Source organism: Dermacentor silvarum, chromosome 11 (genome assembly GCF_013339745.2).
Source record: "Dermacentor silvarum isolate Dsil-2018 chromosome 11, BIME_Dsil_1.4, whole genome shotgun sequence".
NCBI classification, from domain to species: domain Eukaryota; kingdom Metazoa; phylum Arthropoda; class Arachnida; order Ixodida; family Ixodidae; genus Dermacentor; species Dermacentor silvarum.
Genome location: NC_051164.1, coordinates 32,822,582 through 32,847,175, shown reverse-complemented (window position 1 = coordinate 32,847,175; position 24,594 = coordinate 32,822,582).

Genomic DNA, 24,594 nt, shown 5'->3' with positions numbered 1-24,594 from the left:
TATTCTAATTAGCATTAGGAGAAGAAAATGAGCTGTGCAGGCCATCCTATGCATTTGGGCAGATAACCGCTGGTCAATTAGAGTTGCCGAATGACACTGACATACAGGGCGCCTCAGGTAACTTGAACCATAGGCACACCTAACAGGTAGGCAGGGAGGGCACCTGCTCCCCCCCCCCCCCCCCCCCTGGACACCAGGTAGGCGTGCCTACGGTTCAAGTCATCTTAAACACCCTGTAAATGAGCCTGAATATTGAGCGACGGGAAAGTACTTTAACGGTCACCTTAGGGCATGTAACAGTGGTACAAATAAGCGCCATAAAAATGTGTGAGGGGGTGAGCAGTAGCAGCCGTTAACAAGACAGCTCACATTTGCTGCAAACTTTGCTAATGCAGACACCTTCATTATCAGCCTGCTTTTATTTCCCCTTCAGGACGAAAGCCCGTCCAAACGATTCCTATGCAGACAAAGTATCCTTAAAAACAGGACTCTGTTAGATATGATAAAGGATCTGGTGCAGACAGACGCCACTAACATATTGTTACGGAGCAATCCATACATGGATCAACGCGATGCTTGGCAGCGTGACAAAAACGACGATGAAGACGCTAGCTCTTATCCCGGATCGGACGGCCCTTGCCCTAGCCTCCTCTGTATATATTTTGTAAATACATCCTTCGCCTCCATCTCGCTTCCGTCACAATATATATATATATATATATATATATATATATATAATGATGAATTGGCATGCTTCTGGCGATAGCTTAGTTAGAAATAATGAGACGAATCTAGACGAGGCGAATGTTATAGTGACGAAGGAATAAGAATTTGGTATTATTTGGAACTCAGCTTAATTTGTTTTCCAAGCTGAAATGAAAACAAGGTAATAAAGGATAAAAAGTGTCTTTACCTCTTTTAAGTCTTGCCAAGTAGTGTTGTAGTGCACGGAAGAAGGATCGGGGGCCTGATGATTGCTGCCAGTAGCGACGTTAAATACAAAAGATAGATATAATAAGAACATCGTTCACCTGGCTTGATGCGTTATCATCAACATTAACAAAACAAGTCTTATTCTCGACAAGCTATGTAAGGCGCACTTATATTCCAAGACGGCACCTCCTAATTATACTGATCTTAGTATTGTTTTTTTCGTTTTAAAGCTGCTAACAGGACTACGTATTAAATGACGTTGCCTTTTGACGTAAATCAGTTTGAAGTACCGAGCAAAGTGCAAGCGCCGCTACCCATTTATGATATTTAGCGCACTTTACAGATGTCATTATTCATCCTATAAACTGTACATGTAAGCTGTGCCTAGCTTTGAACTTTCGTAGAGCACATTTCTGGCTTTGATTTTAGGAGTAGCGTAACCACAACTAGATGGTGTGGCTTTATGTTGAATATTCAGCGCCGCTTAAAAACAAATGGAGGCATTGACCAGTATGCAGATCTGCGGTCAACGTGTATCTTTCTATATTCAACATGACTAGGCATAAAGACAACATTTTTAGTACACAAACTACGCAATTCGCGACTATAACCTTAAATTATGAATGAAGTTATAAAACTTATGCGTGAAGATCAAAGTGAATATATAGGCACGCACAATGATTTTATTTTTCTAGTGACTGTTCTTTACGGCAAACAACTGTTACAAAAGTGCCTATGAGCACAAGGCACGCCTGTATGCCCCCATCGGCATCATCATCATCGTCATCATCATCGGCCTATATTTATGTCCACTGTAGGATGAACGCCTCTCCCTGCGATATCCAATTACCCCTCTCTTGCGCTAGTTGATTCCAACTTGCGCCTGCAAATTTCCTAACGTCATCACCCCACCTAGTTTTCTGCCGTCCTCGACTGCGCTTTCCAACTCTTGGTATCCATTCCGTAAGTTTAGGTGTCTGCCAGTTATCCATCGTACGCATTACATGGCCTGCGCAGCTCCATTATTTGTATTGATGCCAACTAGAATATCGGCTATCCCCGTTTGCTCTCCGATCCACACTGCTCTCTTCCTATTTCTTAACGTTAGGCTAACATTTTTCGTTCCATTACTCTTGGTGCGGTCTTTAACTTGTTCTTGAGCTGCTTTGTTAAGCTCCAAGTTTCTGCCCCATATATTAGCACAGGTAGAATGAAGTGATTGTACACTTTTCAACGACAGTGGTAAGCTCCCAGTCAGGATTTGGCAATGCCTGCCGTGTACACTCCAACCTATTTTATCCTGTAAATTTCCTTCTCATGATCAGGGTCCTCTGTGAGTAATTGACCAATATCAACGTACTATTTTACAGATTCTAGAGGCTGACTGGCGATCCTCAATGCCTGGTCCTTTGTCAGGCTTTTGAACATTACTTTCGTCTTCTGCATATTAATCTTCAACCCCACTCTTACACTTTCTCGGTTACAATCGTCAATCATTTGTTGCACTTCGTCCTCATTGTTGCTGAATAGGACAATGTCACTGCAAACCGAAGGTTGCTGAGATATTCGCCGTTGATCCTCGCTCCTAAGCCTTCCCCGTCTGAGATCTTGAATACTTCTAAGCATGCAGTGAATAGCATTGAGGAGAGTGTGTCTCCTTGCCTGACCCCATTCTACGACTTTCTACTTTGTTGGCAACTTTCTACTTTCTACTTTGTTGTAGGCAACTTTCTTCTTTGTTGTCGAGAACCAAGGAAGCTTTGGAATCCTTGCAGATATTTGCCAAGATATTCACGTATGCCTCCTGTACTTCTGGATTACGCAATGATTCTATGACTGCTGGTATCTCCACTGAAGGAATGCGTTTTCATAATCAACAAAAGTCATATATAGTGGTTTAATGTGTTCCGCATATTTCTGGATTACCTGATTGAGGACGTCGATGTGATCCATTGTAGAATATCACTTCCGGAAACCAGCCTGTTCAAGTGGTTGTTGGAGTGAATTGTTGCCTGGTTCTATTGTAAATTAGATTGGTGAATATTTTATACTGTGCTGAAACAAGCTAATGGGCCTGCAATTTTTAAGTTAGCTAACGTGTCCCCTCTTATGTATTAGTAGAATGTTGGCATTGTTCCAATTCTCTGGTACACTTGAAGTCGTGAGGCATTCTGATAAAGGGCCGCAAGCTTTTCAAGCATGATAACTCCTCCGTCTTTTATTAAATCGACTGTTATTCCATGAGGAACGCTTTTTATGCAGCGCGAAACGTATCATGGACACAAGAAGGCACAAGTAAAAAGAGAACACACAGTGCTACTACCAAACACAATGTTTATTCTCTAAACCAGACCGCTTAAATACCACATGCGCCATGGCAGACGTAGATCACGTGGAAGCACTGGGACACATGCGCGATTGAATTCACACTATCGAACCATACTTAATAACCCACGACAACGTGCCAGAAAAACCTGTCACCGCTGACGCAGTAAACTTAATTTACCCCCTCTGGAGACAGCGCTATCGAAGGCTCGCTTGTGTACAATTCACCAAGTGCGACGATAAGCTCTGCATCAACAATGAACCGCGTGATCTCTTCTTTATAACGAAGCAACAATAATGGTCTTGTCAAATAAGACACGGAAACCGTGTGCCTGGGTATGGAGGGCGAGAAACCAATCAGGCGGAAGATTTTTGGTTTGTTTTTGGGTTCTCTCAACCTCTCATTTACGCACGCACTGGTTTGACCGACCTATTGCTTCCCACAAAATAAATGAATGCGATACACTATAAATGCCTTGCAATCTACGAACTTTTATTGAGATAGCAATTATATGGACACTCAAAAGCAGATTTCTGCCGTCGGCATCGCCGTCGCCGTGAGGTTCCGTATGACGTCAATGGACATGAAATCGTCGCCGCGCGCCGAACGCTGTATGTGCGAGTGAAAGGGCGCGAGGGGCGCGCGCTTTCACGGGGAGTGAACGCACGGCGGAGAACAAACGCGCGTTCTGCGCCGTGATGATAAGTGGTTCTTGAGGGAAAGGGAAAGGTTGGCGCTATCTTCTACAGCCCTTGAGGGAGCATGGCTCAGCGCCGTGCTTCCTTAAGGGCTGCAGAAGTAGGCGTCTCTTTCCTCCTTTACAATCACCATATATGTAGAGCAAACGCGCCTTCTTCCGACACACGAGAGGCCGTGGGGGAGGGGGAGGGAAGGGAGGCGACGTTTAGCTGCGGCACCAAGTGCCTATTTATATCAGAGGCTCCGGCAACAGTCACCAACGCCGCACGCATTTTGAGCGAACGCGGGCAAAACGCCGACGGCGTCGACAACAGTTCTGCGCGTTGCCAGTGCTGCTGCATGTCCAAGTTTATACAGCTGATAAAGCTAATATCATTACTCCGTATAGCTGTCTACAAATTTGCTATCGCAATTGATGCTTCGCCTTTCAGGTGAAACTGCGACAACTTTTTTATTATGCCCTTTTGTCGACTCAACTTTTTCTGCCTTGAAGGATTTGTCTTCCCACAGAGCCCTCCAAGCTTGTCAGGCACTGAAATAACCACCCTAATGTTATCGCGGAGTGCCACTTTCTTAAGATTATGTGAAAGTTTGTGAATATAGGGAGTAACGGATGCGCTTCTGATTCCTGCGCTCGCGCGGTGCTCAGTGTTAGACTGACCTCAACTTCCGCGAATTGTTTTGAGCTACTTTTCTGTTACCGACACTAAAACATGTTCTGGATAGCCAGCTTCCTTCAAGGGCGCAGTTTGATTCTGGAAGCTATGCTTCATTAGGTGAGCACAATATTTATTTAATGCGTTGATGAGGCACATTGTCGCAATGCCTCTCTTGGTTAGTTTCGAGTGGTTAGAATGAAATGGGAGTAAAGCTTTGTTAGCCCGTAGATCATAGCTCCAGCAAAGCTGGTTGTCGGAACAGACTTTCAAGTCCACAAATCTAATGCATCCGTCAATCAGCCATTGAACTGTCACCTAAAGAGGATAAAGACCATCGATTAACACATTCAACACTTCTTTGCTCTCGTTTTGAGTACTTTCCAAGAAGCAATCAACAAAAATAATAAAATCGTCAAGAAATCTGATTTTTATTGTAGATTCGTTTCTCCGAGAGAGTGTGATAGGCCCCTATCCAGTTTTGCTAAGAAAAAAGGTTGCTTAACACGGGAGCTATACGTGAGCCAATGCGCACACCCCTTTTTCGCAAAAAATACGAGCATATCTTTATTCCACTTGTTAAAGTCGTTAACGTGCGTTGAAACTTCCTTGCCTTAGTGGAATTTTAACTGACGTCAACCCTGCATGTGGGGGTGAACGGTACAGGTCAATGACGTCAATAGAAAATCTTTTAACCCTCTATCTTCGTGAGGCTTTGTGAAGCCTAAAATACTGTCCGATCGGTTAACTAAAAATGGGTCTCGGATCTTGAGAAGGTTAAGCTTGTCCAAAAGAAATGTTAGCAAGTTCCTTCTGCCATGTGCCATTCTCACATCTAAGCTTTTCTTTTCGCTATTTTTTTCTTTTCGGTTCGCTTTCTCCTTTTCGCCCTCCATACCAAGATGCATGATTGCCGTGATTTATATGACAAGACCATTATTGTTGGTCAATATAAAGAAGAGATCCCCCGGTTGATTGTTGAGGCAGAGCTTATCAACGCATTTGGTGAATTTTGCATTAGCAAACATTCCATAGCGCTGCCTTCTAAGGAGTTAAATTTCCCGCGTAAGCAGAGCGGGGGAGCTACATACGCTCGCGTGCTCTTTTTATTAAAGTTTATTCTCTCTCTCTCTCTCTCCCGCGTAAGCGGTGACAGGTTGTTCTGGCAGGATCTCGTGGGTCATTAAATATGCTTCGAGAGTGTGAATTCAATCGCGCCTGTTTGTCAGTGCTTCCACGTGATCTATGTCTGCTATGGCGCATGTGGCATTTAAGCGGTCTGGTTTTAAGAATAAACATTGTTGTTGCTACTAGCGCTGTGTGTTGTGTTTTTACTTGCGCCTTCCTGTGTCCATGTTTCACTTAGAGCTGCATCAAAAGTGTTCCTAATGAATCACCAAGAAACTCCCATCGCTACCCTTGTTGTTATTTCATCTTCACCAGCAGCTTTTCCCCGGGTCATGTCTTGCAAGGCCCTTCAAACTTCATCGCTTGTTCTAGAAGGAGCCTCTGTATCCTGTTGATCCTTACATTGAAAGAAAGTGGCTCGGCTACTCTTTCTACTGTACAGGTCAGTATAGAATTCTTCCCTGCTTTTACTACATCATCGAAATTGCGGATGATATTACCCTGCTCATCTTTCAGTACATGCATTTTGCCTTGTCTTATGCCAAGCTTTCTTCTTACTAATTTAATGCTGCGTCCATATTTTACGGCATCCTCAATCTTTCCCACGTTATAATTTCGAATATCCCTTACTTTCTTTTTGTTGATTGATTTGACAGTTCAGCGAATTCTATCTGGTCTCTTGAGTTGGACATTTTCATGTTTGTCTTTTCTTTATTAGGTCCTTTGTTTCTTGGGAGAGCTTACCTACTGGTTGCCTTGGTACCTTACCTCCCACTTCAATTGCTGCTTCTGAGATCAACCTAGTTACGGTTTCGCTGAGTACCTCCATGTTGTCCTTATGTTCCTTTTCTACAGCTGCATATTTGTTTGCGAGCACCAGCCTGAATTGGTCTGCAGTTACCCTTACTGTCTCTAGGTTGGCCTGTTTCCTCTTGACTAATTTCACTCTTTATCTCTTCAAATTGAGAGAAATCCTACACCTCACTAACCTACGGTCACTGCACTTTACCTTACCTAACACTTCTACATCCTGCACTATGCTTGAATCGGCAGAGAGTATGAAATCTATTTCATTCCTTGTTTCTCCATTAGGGCTTTTCCAGGTCCACTTCCTGTTGCTGCGCTTCCTGAAAAGGTATTCATTATTCGGAGCCTATTCCTTTCCGCGAATTCTACCAACATCTCTCCTCTTGCATTCCTAGAATCGATGCAGTAGTTGCCAATTGCTTGCTCACCAACCTGCTTTTTTCCCACTTTTGCATTGAAGTCGCCCATGACTACAGTATACTGAGTTTGCACCTTTCTCATTGCTAAGTCAACATCTTCATAAAACTGTTCTATTTCTTCATCATCGTGACTAGAAATTGGGGCGTGGCTTGTACTATCTTCATTTCGTACCTCCTATTCAACTTTATTCCGACGACTGCTACCTTCTTATTATTGCTGTAGAATTCATCAATGTTGCCCGCTATGTCCTTATGAACCAGAAAGCCTACCCCGAATTCTTTCTTACCTGGAACACCACTGTAGCATAGAAGGTGGCCCTTAGTCAGCACTGTATAAGCCTCAACAGTTCTTTCAACCTTACTAAGGCCAATGATATCCCAGGCAATGCCTGACAATTCCTCAAATAGCCCTGCTAAGCTAGCCTAACTCGATAGGGTGCGCGTGTTGAACGTTGCCAGGTTCAGTTTCCAGTGGCAGCCTGCCCGGACTCAGAGATGCTTAGCACCCTCCGCTGCATGTAGTGATCGTACTTTTATATCGGTCAATTTATATAGGTAAAAATTCTTCCCTTTAGGCTCGTCGTCAATAAAATGTGAATTTATGATAACGAGCAGGCTTTCACGACACCCATTGACAAATCTGCAGATAACGCACATTTTCAGACTTATGTGCGGGGACGTTGTGGTGAAGCGGCTAATTACCTGCTACAACTTAGCCAATTACAGTTCTGCCTCTTTGGCGCAAACCAACTTGCGCGCGCGAATGAGTCAATTTCATGATATAAAATTTCAGACACGCGGTGATAACCCCAAAGCTCTGGCTAGCGTTTGCACGATAGAACTGAATGTTCGATTCTGGCCAAAAGGTTAGAGCACAGAATTGTTGTCCTGGGAAACCGACGTTCAATGTTATTATCATTTTATTCTTCACTAATGCGCTTTTAGTGCAGAGAGCAGCCGCACACAGCAGCTATGCTTGTGAATTTCCTGCAGTTTTTACAGTGAAACCTGCGCTTTAAAGCTCACTCTCTTCGTGCTGCGACCTTTTTTCTCGGCTTCGCAATAAATTCTTAGATCTGCTGTAAATTTATTCGACTTCATTTTTTCTAGTGGTACTATGTAGGTCAGCATTCTCAGAATGCAAAATATTTTTCAAATCCTCTTTTAGACCTTTGAGCATTGCCACATGCCTTTGAATTTCGGGGCTTCCTGTATGTAGTGATTTTATTGCAACGACTTTTCGGAGGAAAAACGTTTTATCCGAGCAGTTACAAAGCGAGCACAGAAACATAGCGAAGGAATGAAGATCAGGTTAACCCGTTATATTGGGGCTGGCATTGGGCTGGGTATTGGGGTTGCTCAAGCTGCCAGGAGCATTTTTTTTCCCTTGGCAATATTCTATTTTTGTTTTGTTGAAATAAACCATACCACTCCATAGTTAGGGTTCATCGCTTTCGGTTTTTTAACGTAACGCTTTCAAGGCGCACCCGCGCGGGCTTTTTGAGCGTGATGGTGCTGCCACTGTTGCTGCCGTCACTGGTTTTGTGGTTGTCTTGCCGAAAAGTTCAACGCATGACAACACAGAGGTGCATTTATGCTTGTAGCATATCTGTGCTTCCCATGCACATGGGCGTGGCTTTGTCTCTGCAGAAATATGCATGAAAGAATTAACACTTAGCGAATGTCCTCACAGTGACCAATAAACGCCTTCAAGCACGTCATATGTGCTTACTCACAAGCGCTCCTGAAGCCGTGTCTCAGCACGTCTCCGGGAAGGGTTGTTCTCCGTCGTAGTCTATACAAGGGAGAACAATATTCTCCCTTGTAGTCTATACACAGCTTCCAACGCTTCTTGAGGTCTTGGAAACAGCTGGAAAACGCTTCTTTTGGCAGGGCTGTCAGCTCCTTTGTCGTGGCATCTTGAATGGCCTCCACGCTCCCCATCCAGCTACCTTTTAGGGCTCTCTTCACACTAGGAAACAGGGAAAAATTGCATGGGGAGAGATCAGGAGAGTATGGCGGATGGCGAAGTAAAGTAATGATGTGCTTGATGAGAACTTTTGTCACTCTAGAGCAGTGTGCGGCCTTGCGTTATCATGGAGAAGGCTCCATTGTCCAGATGCCCATGAGTCAGGGCGACGGCGTCGCAGTGCATCACGCATGTGTTGGAGCACGCGGATATAAAACTCCTGATTCATCATCTGCCATTGTGGACACGAACTCGTGGTGTATGACACATCTGGCATCGAAAAAACTATCAGCATCGTCTTTGTTTTGGTCTTCTGTCGCCGCACCTTTCTCGACGCCGGAGAAGGGTGGACCGCCGCGATTTGCCTCGTTGTTTGAGGATCAGTATTGAAAACACCATGTTTCGTCTTTAGCAATCATGCGGTCGACGAATGCAGCATCCTTCTCTGCCTCGAAGAGCAAATCAGCGCTCACCGATGCCCACGTGTCCTTCTGGTCCTGTGTGAGGGAGTGCGGCACAAGCCTGGCATTCAGCTTTCGTTTCCCCATGTCTCACGCAAAATTTGGTGGCATGTTGTCTTACTAATGTCGAGAGCATCCAATAGCATTCGGACTGTACTGGTGCTGTCTTGCTGTACGATCTCCCTGACCCGAGCCATGTTGTTTTCATTCCGCGAGGTTGCATGGCGCCCCTGCCTTGTGTCGTCTTCCACCGACGTTCTTCCTGAAACGAACCTCTTGTGCCACTCGAAAACTCGAGCACGCCATAATGTCTCGTTGCCGTAAGCATCACGAAGCAGCTCATACGTCTGTGTGGCTATCTTGCCAAGCGTCACACAGAATTTTATGTTTATACGCAGTTCGAGGGAGACGTCCATATCTCCACATTCACTAACCGTAGAATGCGCAGACGACTAGTGACAGCGTATATTTTTACATGTATTTTCATCTAGCGGCTGCCACAGCAATAAAGATTAGCCCGGTTAGCCCAGGTTAGCCCGAAAAGATGGCGCTACACATACGCACCAACATTTGTTTTGGGGAATCATTTATAGAGAAGAAATTAAACCAGTCTCGAAACTTTACGGACAAAGGTTATATTTAGACTTCACCAAAGCCTTCGATAACCTTCCGCACGACAACTTATTCTTCAGACTTAGAATTATTGGCATACCTGACATTTTTATAAACGGGAATATTGCTTACCTGCCAAAAAACACCCAGTACATTACAGTTGGTGAACCAACTCTTACAGTCACTCTTACAGGCCACTCTTACAGTCACGTTAGGGGTGCTGCAAGGTACTGACTGGGGCGTTTGCGGTTCCAAGTGTATATCCTTCTGAGACACGAACACGACTATGAGACATAATGGCTTTTAAAGGTGGTTTAATGTTTACTGTCATGTTATGAACTTGAAAAAACAACTTTTAAAATTTAAATACCATGGTAAAATGTCGCAAGCTTTGTACCCGTGTATCCACTACCTCGATCCTCTCATCTTTGTTGTGGTAAAAACTGCATTTCATTATTTAAACGCAGACATGAAGATGGCACAACGTGTAATAAATTGCCACGTTGCTGTCGCGTCCTGTATTTTAACTCAATCTCATTAATTTCGAAACACACCTCAATGTTGCTTCCGGCCATCTCGAACGACGCAGATATATAGACTAATTTAGCGCCAAATTTCTCGAAAGTGGGTGAAAGTATACGAGTAAACCAATTCGTTGGGGTTACACATGCGCCGTACTTCATACACAGAATGAATATTTTTGTAATCACGTCCGAGTGAATTTGGAAAAGAAGTTTAGGGCAATGTCCAATGTATTGTACAACGGGTCTTAGCAGAACACAAATGTCGACGTCGTGAAAATCATAACTTCCGGTTTGCAAATTTGACTGTTTGCCGGCGATTGCATTTTGCACAGTCATCTCTTGTCAGAATTATCATATTGTCCTCGAAAGAGACATAAATACCATTTTGAAGCGGTGTAATGATTGGGGCATGTTTATTAACACTGAGAAATCCGTATTTCTTTATACTTCTCGTAAAAAAACCGTGGCATTATGACCACTAGGTTCTTCAGCACTGCGTGAGACTAACAAGTAGAATTACTTAGGTGTTACTTTGACTCCTACATTGTCGTGGAACATGCACATTAATGATATTTGTTGTTCTGCTTTCCGAAAACTCTGTTTCCTGTGACACAAACTGACAAATGCCCCTCCAAGTGTAAAATTACTTTGTCATTTTACATTAGTTAGACCAAAGCTAGAGTATCCATGTATATCATGGGAACCTTACACTAAGATAAATATCACGCGTATATATTTATATGTAATATAATATGTATATATAATATAAAATTATAGTATATATATTATATGTAAATTCAATAGCGATCCTTTGGCCTTTTTCCTGTTTTCGCTATCGATATAGTATGTCACATCTTAAAGATAGTTACCTTTTACCAAGAACAGATCTTTCATTGAGGCGCACGTGCTTTCGGGGAAAAATTTGGGCGCACGAATTATTCAATGGTGGGGACGGTGACGACGGTACGTCGGTATTCAGCACATACCAAAAACGCACGTTATAGAAGATGCTTTTATTGTATGAGGAACCACGGCGCCTCATACAATGCCGTAACTCACTTTCAAATCTGGAAATGCTCTGCTTGACTGTACGAATGAAGCAGTGTAACACAGAAGCATAAACAATCAACTGCGTTGAGGGAAAAAGCAAACGGTTCGACAAGGAGTACTTGTGCCTGCTCGCGAACGAAAACTAAAGGCGACTTGAATAGTGGTCAGTGGACTTCACTGTTACGAGAAAAGTAGCGCTTCTGTGTTTCGTTAGTTAACGCTTCTGATATTTTCTGGAGCGCAGTTTTGACTTCTACATCATGATAATTACTACATTCTGGAACACAAAGTATTTGCATCATTCACTTAAAAAATTGGAGGTCGCTTAAGCTTCGCCTTTAAGAGTAGAACGCGATAGCTTTATCGGGAACCGTTCGAATACGGCAAGTAGGCTTCATTCACTGCAACACTGAACGTGGGAAAGCCAGCTTACAAAGACCAAGCTTACACCGATCTCCTTAAAGTCGGCTTCACTTTTGAACTGAAATGCATTGCTAAAAAGACGTTTTTCTAGCGGCAATATAAGTGGTCCTAAATTAAAATGTGACGGCCCTAGTACCTTCTTTATTATTTTATTAATTGTTTGCTATTGCCCCGCGCGTGCAGGTCTGGCAGAAATGCTGTAAAAGGGGTTTGTGTTTGAGTTTCCTCGTAGCGGAATGAGGTTTTCTCGTACATTCAAATTACAATCTCACTCCGATTTGTAAACAATCCGATGGCGAATCTGACGCCGAATGGTAAAGTCGTAGTTTATCTGACAAATTGCACAGTGAGAAATAAAATTTTTGTTCACGAAAACCTTACACCACGTGGAGAGCCTGCAAGGTCGATGTGGTTGGATGATTTTTTTCCGCCACCCGCGATCACACGGCGGTTGCCGACGCCAGATTTTCTTCCTCACGGGGCCCTAAAGGCTATCGCGTTAAAATATCGGTTGCCGAGTGTAATTGCATCATTCCTCTATTTGCCAGAAGCACACGTTGTCATAGTAATACCTCTAGGGGCTCCCAATACAATGTGAGTGTATTTTTTATATTTATATTTTTTTGCTGTGAAACGCATAATGAAGTTAAAAAGGAGATGCGGTCCTTTTTCGAGCAGCGATGAAAGAGCTGATCTGCGGGGGCTGAGCTAACTCAGGAACGCTGCACCGCAACATACAAAGAAAGAACGCTTGCGCTATATTTGTATAAATTTATTTGTTAATTCCCGGCGTACCTTTTCGTGAAACATGCCAACGCGACACGTCGGACGTATTTCCATAAATAATTCAAGGCCATTCCGATCAGCGAAGACGGATGAGCAGTGGAGCTGTAAAGGCCGCGGTAAGAAAACTTGTGGTAAAGACTATTTAATCACTCACTGTCACTCAGTAACGACGGTCACAATGGCTTTGTTGTCGCTATGATATGCACTGATCAGCATGCTGGCAACTACAGACACATTCTTTGATAATGTCAAACGAACGAACGCCGCTGATGATTGCGTGCTGTTTATTGAAGTGAAATGTTCCGAGTATCACGCATTTCTTAAATATAATTTACGGAAAATTCATAAATTGTTTGAACAGTACGACATGGTTCTTTATTCCCATAAAACTGTTTCCATGAAACTACCCAGAAAATTACATTGTTTTTCCTTTCCGTGCACGCTTGCAACAGAGCCACTTGTCGAGGTCACAAACTTCAAATGCCTAGGTGTAACTATAACAAACACATTGAAATGGAATTCACGCATATCAAACGTTCGCGCGTCCTCGTACCACAAACTCTGTTGTTGCCTCAGACATAAATTAAAACGAGCACAGGTCGTGGCAAAACAGTATATTCGACGCTTATTCGGCTGAAGCTTGAATGTGCTGCTACTGTTGCGGATCCGCACACGAAGCTTAACGCCGATGAATTCGAGAGGATCCAGCGGAAAGCTATACGGTTTATTTATTCAAAGTGTCGGCAGACAGACTCAGCGACAACCTTAATGTGTGAACATCGCATTTAAACATTGCAGATTCGGCGCAAGATTCATATATCGAAATTTATTTTTTTAGACGAAGCACTGGAAACCAGCTTTAGATCCAGATAATTATATATCGCCATCTTCACCCGAGAATCAAGGCATCACGACGCTGAGTGTTGCTACAAATCACCACCACCACCACCACATCCCTTACCCCTTTCGGCGCCAGAACTAATGCGTTCAAATATTATTTTTTACGTACGATAAATGAGTGGAACGTTCTTTCATCGACATGGTTACACCGCACCAGTGTTCTACACGTTCCTCCAAAACAGGAACGAAAGCACGTTCTTCGTTCCTTCCCAATACTGAAACGAGTTCCCGTTACAAGGTCCTTTAATGCGAAAGGAACGCGTTCCAATTACGCTTCGAACGTTAGAACGTGTCGTTAAAATAACGTAACATTTTTATTATTTAATTAAAATATAGTGTCGGTAAATCCTGAGGCGAATTGAAATGAGCAATTTAAAACTAACATCGCACCACGTATGTTATACGAATTTTAACATCACCGGCAGCAAATTATCTGGAAATAACAAGAATCCAAAGAAACGCTCCAATAAGAATTTTTTCAAGGAGCACCGGGCATACTCCAGAGAGGCCTAACTGCAACTTTGGTGCTCGTCTATTACAAGTGCACAACATATGGTACTTTCCACTTCCGTCTTCAAATGCACAGTGAGGATACTGCGCTTCAGATGTGCAAACAGAAGTTTACTCACATGCACCAATATAACTAAATCACATGCACCAATATAATTAAACCACGTCGACAGACACAGTACTTAGGCGTTTAATGAACGCTAATTCAATGTTGCAGTATGAGTGGGAAAAAGAAAAGTCCAGAATACAAATTCGTAACTTATATCTTAGTTAAGTCGCTTGTTTGAAGTCAGCAGGAGTTGCATCTCGGTGTTGGTACCTGACCGACGAATCCATTTCTCAAGCGAAGCTTGTATTGCCTCACAAGTGTTGGCGGTGGTGGTGGAGGTGGTGTCACGCTTGAACCCTAATGAAAATGTGCCGAAAACTCGCGTCTCGTTCACTTGGCATATACCAAAATTGGCATGGAAGGGAACGAATGTCAGACTAAAATGACTGACGCATCATGACTTCAATAACATCACATGCTCGTCAGTTGTCACGATTAACGATAACAGAATCACTCGTGGCGCATACCCGCATTGGATATGCGCGTATGAGACAGGGACAAGAATGAAAGGAAGGAAGGAACGAAGAGAGAACGAAAGAAATAAATGACGTGCGGCTAATACCGCGGCCGCATATTTGAGTACCGCTCTCAGACTAGAGCAGGTGTGGGGAAAGCTGCGCCGGCCCCGGATCACGTGACGTACCCGACCAATCAGGGTTGTTTGGTGTGTCACGGGGAGGGAAAGGAAAGGGGCTTGGCGCGCGCTCCGCCGGGCTTCCCTTGGCTTAGATCAGTTTCGGCGTCCGGATGGAAAGGCCAGCGCGTGGTGCGTTCCGCCGAGGAACAGGCTGCGTTTGAGTGACGGCGCCGCGAACTCATTTGGGAAAGGGCTCGTCGTCGACGCGCCGATTTTAGCTTGAGGGCTTCCGAAGTCCAGGCGGAACGTCAGCGAAGAGCCGCGGACCCGAAGTTGCGGGAGCGCGATATTGGGTCCAAACGTCAGCGAAGAGCTGCCGACCGTGCGTTTAGGACAAAAGAAGCGGAACGCCTGCGACAGCGTCGTCTTGCCACAAGCTTCGCTTACTCCCATTCTCTCGACAGTTGACAGACGGGTGATTTTTTCGTTAGCACTTCGTTGGCAATGTTGAAGAGCCGTTCCACCGAAGCGCTTGAGAGTACTTCCGTGTTGTAATTGAGGAAAAATTGGTTCAATTCCTCGAAGTTCTTCATCTGCGACAGCGGGCAGTCAACTGGTACCAGCAAGTACTGCGACAGCTCATCCTGTCCCTCGGCTGGAAGGGTTTGGTGCCCGTGAGGACGTGAGGACTGGCAACTTTCTATCCGCTGTGAAGTCCCTCAAGTGGTCCTGCGATCCTTACGTCGGGGTTCCTGCGCGGCAGGCCGGCATGGAGGAAAGAAACTACAGGAGGGAGCGTCAAGTGGCAATCTTGAAGCCTAGCAATAAAAACATACAACAGAGATCTCACAAAAAATGCACGACAGTCACCTGACAGGCAAGCGTTAGTACGTTGCGCCTCACGTGGTCGCCCATGCGTCCTGCGTGACGTGCTGCGTACGTGCGTGCGTCTGCTCAATGCCGTGGAACGTTTAGATAAGCAACGCCGTTCCGTCTGCCATTCCTTCATAAACGTAACGAGTTACCGTTACAGTTCCACCAACCCTTAATGGAACGGTGGCGTTACTCTGTTCCTCCCAAAAGGAACTAGTTCCAGGAACGACGTTCCGTACAGACGCAATTGTTTTGAGGGTGAACACGGGAGCCCGTGGCTTTCTATATCACCAGCGCCGTCAGACGGCAGCCACAATATCTGCGCGCATGATCGAGGAGGGTAGGCTCCTTTCGTGCGCATTACGTCATCGTAGCGCGCGTGCGTGGTCTGCTAGCAGTTTTTTCCCCTCAATAGAAACCAAATTATGACAGAAACCACAATTTTGATGCTTTTAATTCAGAAAGTTGTGCTTCTTATGCTTGGCGTCATTGTAATTACTTCAACTTTCCCTTTGTTTAGTTTTCCTGCTGCTGTGTTGTTATCGTACAGACCCAAACATCCGAACTGGTGCAAGTTCAACAAGATATTGGTCCGTTTAGAAGTAGTATTACCAGGAATTATTTTCTGTTTCATGATGTTAGTATTTTTTCATACAACCCTTTGCGGAAACGACTACTGGCATCCTAGAGGGCAGTGACGCGTACAGCGCTGGCATAAAGTCATGATGCGCTCGAAGGTCCTCCCATTCTTGTCGAACGGCTGCCCACAGCTATTCCCCAGTCGTCGGACGGACAGGTTTTCGCACCATGGCTGCCTTGATGTACCCTCATATATATTCGCAGATGTTCATGTCAGCGCCTTTGGCCGGTCAGGAAAGCATGCTGATTCTGCGATTTTCTATATGTTCCTCGACAACTTTTGCCGTGTGAACAGGCGCCAAGTCATGTTGAAACATAAAGTTGGAATCGGAAATGACGCTGTGGGCGTAGGGCGGCAGCACATTGTACAAAATTTCTGTGCAGTATCGCTGCGATGTAAGGGCACCTTCTATGCGATGCAGAGGCCCGATACCATGCCTTGACACCGCGCCCCACACGTTCACGCAGTTTCGGCCCCTCGCGGTGACTCCCTGCACATTGGCTGGCTCGTAACTGCATGGAAATTGTATTTTTGACCATCCTTCGCAAAATCAAACGTGCATTAAGAAACGTTTCTTACCGTGTGCCTCTGGTTCGCCAAACTCGCATCCGTTGGTCTTGGCGAGTTGCAAAAGTCGACTCATCCGAGAAGATCCCTCGGCCCCAGTCATCTGCCATCCATGAGGCGTGTGCTTCGGCAAACTTGAGACGTGACTTCTTGTTCGAAGCAGTGACGACTGGCTTTCGTGCAGCTACAGAATTTCGCAGTCCAGCACTTCGGAGGCGTCGCCGGACCGTAGCAAGGGAAGCGTCCACATGCAGCTACTCCCGCACTTGCCTCGCGGACTGGAACGGGTTCTCGACGACAGCAGCTACCATAAGCGCGTCTTGATCCTTCGTTGTTGCCTTTGGTCGACGCCTGCGTGGGGCGTCACAGAGTCGGCCTTCCTTGCTGAATGCCTGAATAATCCTGTTGACGTACTTTAGGGGCCTGTACACGAGAGCACCGATGGAGCGCTGTGAATATCCCTTGAGCGAATATTGTACGATTTTCCACCTCTCTTCTTCGGGAACGCGGGCCATGCTGAAATTCAGTTGCTGCTCTGACAGATGCGGCAATGTGCAAGAATATATATACGCTCCTCAAAGACGGAAGCCGCTTTTTAAATACGCCCACAAGTGTCATGAGCATGCGTGGCCTGGATACAGATCAACAATGATCTTGAGAACGCCCATAAAACATTACATATATTTTCAAGTTTATTTATGCATCGAGGGGAGCGTAATGATAAGTTCAACATCGTCACCAATCCCGAACCCTACGGCTACCTTATTGCGGTACGCGTGCAGCAGACGACACGCACTTGCTTGCGTGACGGAATGCGCGCGGCGGGAGAATTTGCGCACGCCGGACACACTGGGCATGAGCAATGCTTCTCGTTGCCGCCGCTGAACCGCGCTGTGAGCTCAGAAGGCCACGCGTTCCCGTGTTCACCCTCAAATAGATTGCGACTGTACAACACTGCACAGCACTGATGTAATCGAGCAAATGGTTACATAGGACGTAGTGCTATCTTTTTCTGCTTTGTTGGTACTTTACGTTGGTACCCTTCCGCTTTGTTTGTACCTTGTTATCTTATCTATATGCGTCCTCATTTGTTATTGGGATGTTGTTGCCTTCCTTTTGGTGCAGTATTTGGAGAATTTTATACTAGCATGATTGTATAGCCTATGCTACAAATGGGTGCTTTATTGTAGAGCTCATAGGTGTGTATAAGCACCCTCTTTTAGTATCTGTCTTTGTTATCAATATTTTTACCTTATTTGTTGTTGTTCTTATAGTACTTGATGTTTTTGTATTGATCCATCTGTATTGTATGTACACTTGTATTATTTCAATGTATATATATATATATATATATGTATATATATATATATATATATATATATATATCCACTCCTGCTAGGACCTTATGATGGCCTGCAGTATTTTGTAAATGAAAACAATGAAATAAAAATGAATGTCTCCAACAAGCAACACATAAGCCACACCCTTTTCATTCACGACACTTTCATTCTGAAATCACTGACAACAGCCAGAGGGGAACGTCATCGCGAATAACCCACGCAAAGTAAGTAGCCATGGACCTTTGGACATCGCATTTCGATATCGAAGAGACTTTTGCGTCTATTCGGAACATTCTGCTATTCTCGACGCGCGCCGTCCCGTCTGCCCAACCGCTTACGGTCGGCCTCTCGAGCTCAATATTCGGTAAAGAAAAAATTGCAATGGCTCGTATCCCCGCAAAGCTGAGGCTACAAGTGCTCAGGAAAGTAAAGTGAACATTGCCTGCATTCATTGAAATCACCCATACAACATACACAACAGCATACGTTTCGATAAAGAACAAGCGGAAAACAAGAATCCGAGCAACCAATGAAGCATTACACACCCCCCTCAACAGTTGCAACAGCTTCGCTGGACATTCACTTTCGCAGGCTGATACTGACCAATAAGGGTGACAACAACCGATAAGGGTTGAAAGGGTCGCATGTAGTCCCATAAAGTTTATTATGACCGATAACGCTTGATAAGTGTTTCTGCTAGCCGGACCAAGTTTCATATGATAATAATGACACCACGCTGAGGACACGAAAATTCTATGGAAATTTGCAAATTTTATTGTTGCGTCATAGGCGCAATGGAGATTGGTATGCGCGCAATTTTCTTGCTCGTGCTAGGTAATTTGACGCATGCGGCAGTTATTTCAAGGAGCTAATTGGCACGATGGAAGCATACGGGTGATTGCGGCCCAAGGTGAGCCCCTCGGGATGCTGCGCTGGTAGACCGAGGTTCAATCTTTCCAACTGGCGCATGTATTCTTTGTAAGCATAGGCTATTCTGCCAGACAGTAGCAGAACACAGCAGCAGCTCAGCAGCTACGGTCACGAAAATTTGGGAGGATTAGCAAGGGTATCTCCGCTTTAAGTGTCATTCTCATAATGCCATGGTATTTTTTATCTCCTCGCAAGTGCATTTACACCTTGCATTATGTTTCTAGGGTAGGGTTTCTCGAGTATTTTTAATTATTTGTGGTAGAACGCGTGCTTCTGCATTGTCGAGATGCTGCCGTGCATCTGGAAAACAGATATTTTAGGGGCGAAGCTCTTTAGGGTCGAGCCTTGTCCTGCGTCGCGCTGTCGTAGCCATGCTAGTACTTGCCGCTCCCGCTAGAGGCGCAGCTGTGCTCTTTCTCTTTCCTTCCCGACGCGCGCTCCCTCTCTCGTCCGTAGCTATAGGGCGCTGCTGTGCACAAGGGCTATATAAGTGCTGTATATACTGTACACATGTACAGTATATATATATATATATATATATATATATATATATATATATATATATAAGTGTGTGTGTGTTCTCCGGAACCGGAAGCCAGCTTCCGGCTTCCGGAGAACGCTTCCGGCGTTTTTCCCGAATGATCCCCCGGCCGGTGCTTCGCCCACTCATCATCATGTACTTCGTAGATATGCGGTGTTTTTTTTTTAGTATAGACTCTGTTCGACATTTTCGCATTGCTAGCGACCTTTGGATTCAGGGCCTTCCTGTACAGATTAAGTGAAAAAGCCTAGCCCGCACCACAGCTAACGCATAAACGTTCACTGGCCACCGCCGTGTGATATTTCTTCGACTCGTCGGCAGGCCCTCTACCGCATTCCTTGTACGTGAGCTTCCAGGGTGATTTGCACCTACGGCGAGCGTGATACTGATAGCGAGATATTGCGTATCTGTTATCCGTCTGTGACAGTGCAGGACTGTTCGAGGCGGGTATTTCAGGCAATTGCCGCTGCGCAAGCGGCGTCTCGGACAGTCTTGAACCCCGGAGGGCCATTCGAAGATTGCCATTGGCCATTGCGAGCATACGCAGCATGGTCACGAGAAAACATTTGACTTGATTGCCTGTTGAGAAGAACCAAGAGGATCCGAGGCTTCATACACTGAGGCTTCATACATCATACCCTACTACACTACAGGAAAGCACTAGTCGTTCACAGCTAGGTAGTATGCTAACCGTTCTGCTCAGTTCACAGTGTCACGATGTTGCATGCACGCGCAAGCTCAGCAGCAGGGCTTTTGCTTGTGAGCACAGTGCTTGTGCTAACAGTAAAACGCAGAACACTGCGCTGCTGCCACTGCAGATTCGATTGAGCTGAGCGTGAAGGTGTGTTCACTCGAATTGTTTGCATTGAAAGGGACTGCTCCTCCTGTTCGTCTGTTGATACTTTCCAACTCTATGCACATGGCACATGCATGCCACGTTGACACCGTGACAGCATGACGTTGGTGGCGGCACTGGCGGCGCGAAACCAACTGCAGTGTCCATGTAACCACTAACGGAAAAAAAGAACAGCCTTTCTAACCCTTAGGGCTGCACAATGAAAACAGCTCTCCGGATCTTGCCAACACGTAGCGCTGAATATCCCAGGTCTTCTGTTATTGCGGAGAAATGTGTTAATCTGGCAACTGCAACGGCCTCCTTAGAGCATATTGTCACGAGCCTCGAGAAGTAGTCCTGAAGGTTTAATAAACGTAGAGCGGCTGGCTCTTGGAAGACGCGACCGTCGGGGCTGGCTCAAGCAGAGAAGGAGCGCGCGGTCTTCTTTCTTCTCTTGGGCTCGACCCACTCTTGCCCTCGACCCACTACCTACAGGTGGCAATATCCCCCCTTCCGAACAAAAGCATCGCCTCGATGCTAAAAAAGGCGTAGAAGACAAAGAAGAGGAAGGCAGGCAAAGCGAAAGTACACAAAAAAAAATGTAGCCGTCACGCCGGCACAGTCAATGAACGAAGAAGCAAGCTCCCAAAGATAAATGAAAAGTAGAAACAAAGAAGGGAATGAGAGAAAAAAAATGAAAACAAAAAAAAATTACGGACGCGCAATGTACGGCTTCATGCGCACAACATGAACTATGTCTGAGGTCGGTTGTCTTTGTGTCCTACTCCGTGTCTGCGATGTTGTGTCCGGAACAACTTCGTAGTTTACGTCACTGACGCGGCGGAGCACTTTATACGGACCGAAATACCGGCTCAGAAGCTTTTCACAGAGGCCACGACGGCGAACGGGGGTCCACACCCAAACTTGGTCCCCGGGGTTGTAGGACACGTCCCTGTGGCGGATGTTGTAGCGTCGTGCGTCTGCCTGCTGCTGCTGGCCGATATGCAGCCGCGCGAGCTGCCGAGCTTCCTCAGCACGCTCTGCAAATTCCTCGGCGTCAGTTGTCAATAGGTCAGCGTCTTGACACGGCAGCATAGCGTCCAGCATCGTCTGGACTTCGCGACCGTAGAGAAGGCGAAAGGGCGTGAAGCGCGTCGTCTCTTGCACGGCGGTGTTATACGCGAAGGTCACGTAAGGCAAGATCCGATCCCATGTTTTGTGTTGAACGTCGATGTACATTGCGAGCATGTCTGTGACAGTCTTATTCAGTCGCTCGGTAAGTCCGTTGGTCTGCGGATGGTACGCGGTCGTCTTGCGATGCCTGGTGTTGCTCAATTCAAAAACTTCGTCCATAAGCTGCGCTGTGAATGCTGTCCCTCTGTCTGTTATTACAGTGGAGGGAGCACCGTGACGCAAGACGATGTGGCGCATGAAGAACTGCGCTACCTCTGAGGCCGTGGCTCGTGGGATCGCCTGCGTCTCAGCATAGCGTGTTAAATAATCAGTCGCGACGATCACCCATTTGTTACCGTCGGCCGAGAGAGGAAACGGTCCGAGAATGTCCATGCCGACTTGGTCGAAAGGCGTGTGAGGTGCTTCAATTGGCTGAAGTAAGCCAGCCGGTTTAACGGAGGGTGTCTTGCGGCGCTGGCATTCACGGCAGCCTTTAACGTACTGTTTGACGCTTGCCGAAAGCCCGGGCCAATAGTACATTTCGTTTACTCTAGCGAGTGTTCGTGAAAAGCCTAAATGACCAGATGTCGGTTCGTCATGGCAAGCGAAGAGGATGTCGTCGCGCATGTCTCTTGGAACCACCAGGAGGTAAGCACGGCTGGTCGAACGAGCATTCTTCTTATAAAGCACGTTGTCTCGCAGACAGAAGGACGTCAGCGAGCGGGACAGATGGCGTGGTATGGTTGTGTCGCGGCCTTCTAAATGATCGATGATCGGTCTAATCTCAGCGTCGTCACGCTGCCGTCTGCTCAAGTCCGACGAACTAATGGCGCCCAGGAAGCCGTCATCATCCTCTGTTTCCTGACTGGCAGGATCAATGGGTGCGCGGGACAGCGTGTCAGCGTCTTCATGCTTACGGCCAGACTTATAAACGATGGTGATGTCAAATTCCTGTAGCCGCAAGCTCCACCGTGCCAGTCGTCCTGAAGGGTCGCGCATGCTTGCCAACCAACAGAGGGCATGGTGGTCAGTCACTACTTTGAAGGGACGACCATAGAGATAGGGGCGAAACTTGATGATCGCCCACACGACCGCGAGGCACTCTTTCTCCGTAGTCGAATAATTCGCCTCGGCACGGGACAGGGAGCGGCTGGCATACGCTATAACTCTTTCCACTCCATCTTGAAGCTGGACGAGCACTGCGCCAAGGCCAATGCTGCTGGCGTCGGTATGCACCTCAGTATCAGCATCATCGTCAAAATGTGCAAGAACGGGTGCTGACTGCAGGCGCTGTCGTAGTTCAGCAAAAGCCGCCTGTTGCTCATTATGCCACACAAAAGGCGTATCGTCCCTCGTAAGGCGTGTCAGGGGTTCCGCTATCTTCGAAAAGCCTTTAATAAACCGGCGATAGTAGGCGCACAAACCCAGGAAGCGCCGGACGGCCTTCTTATCGGCAGGAGCTGGAAACGTGGCCACAGCGGCAAGCTTGTCGGGATCGGGTCGGACCCCTTTGGCGCTTACTACATGGCCGAGGAACTTGAGCTCTTCGTAACCAAAGTGGCACTTTTCGGGCTTAAGTGTGAGGTCTGCCGATCGGATGGCTTCTAGCACACTCCGTAGGCGGTGAAGATGCTGCTCGAACGTTTCAGAGAAGATGACCACATCATCCAGGTACACCAGACAGGCCTGCCACTTCAGTCCAGTAAGGACAGTGTCCATCATTCGCTGGAAAGTAGCCGGGGCTGAACACAAGCCAAAAGGAAGCACTCGAAATTCATAGAGCCCATCTGGAGTCACAAAGGCTGTTTTCTCACGGTCGCGTTCGTCTACCTCGATTTGCCAGTACCCGCTTTTTAAATCGAGAGAAGAAAAATAGTGGGCACGCCGTAGTCTATCTAACGAGTCGTCGATACGCGGCAGCGGGTACACGTCCTTTTTAGTCACGTTGTTGAGCTTGCGGTAGTCGACACAGAAGCGTAGCGTTCCGTCTTTCTTTTTGACAAGAACGACCGGAGACGACCACGGGCTGTTGGAAGGTTCGATGACGCCATCGTCAAGCATCTCCCGGACTTGCGTACGTATGGCTTCGCGTTCTGTTGCCGACACGCGGTAAGGCTGCTGGTGTATCGGGCGTGCGTCTTCGTACGTGATGATCCTGTGTTTAGTGATGGAAGTCTGGCGTACCTTGGAAGAATGTGCGAAGCAGGTCCTGAATTCAAGCAAGAGCTTGCGCAGTGCTGTCTGGTTATCGGTGGACAGTTCAGAATTGATGTCGAGATGACCCAGAGACGTGTCTGCTGTCTCCACTACTTCTGACGTGAAGCAGTTAACGTTTGCTACGGCGTCAGCAAACGCTAACGAAGTGCCGCGGAACAGGTGTCGGTGCTCGTAGCTAAAGTTGGTAACAAGCAATTGCGAATGACCAGCACGAATCTGTATAACACTTCGAGGCACACAAACACCTTGCTTCAGTAGGTGTTCCAAGTTACTTTCGGCCACCGCTTCGCCATCGCGTAAGCCACAGCATGTAACGTCGACGAGGACACTGGCTCGTGGAGGAAGCGTCACACTGTCTGCCGAAACACGAAGTACGTCGTCGCGCCGTTGGCCGTCTTGCACGTCGATTGCGCGTGCGGCAGAGAAAGTGATACGACGCTCTTGCAGATCGATAATTGCGCCGTACTCCTGCAGGAAGTCAACCCCAAGAATAACGTCGCGGGAGCATTCGCGTAAGACAAGGCAGCTCGCAACGAATGTAGATCCTTGAATCTCAACTCTCGTCGTGCAGGCGCCCAGCGGAGTAACG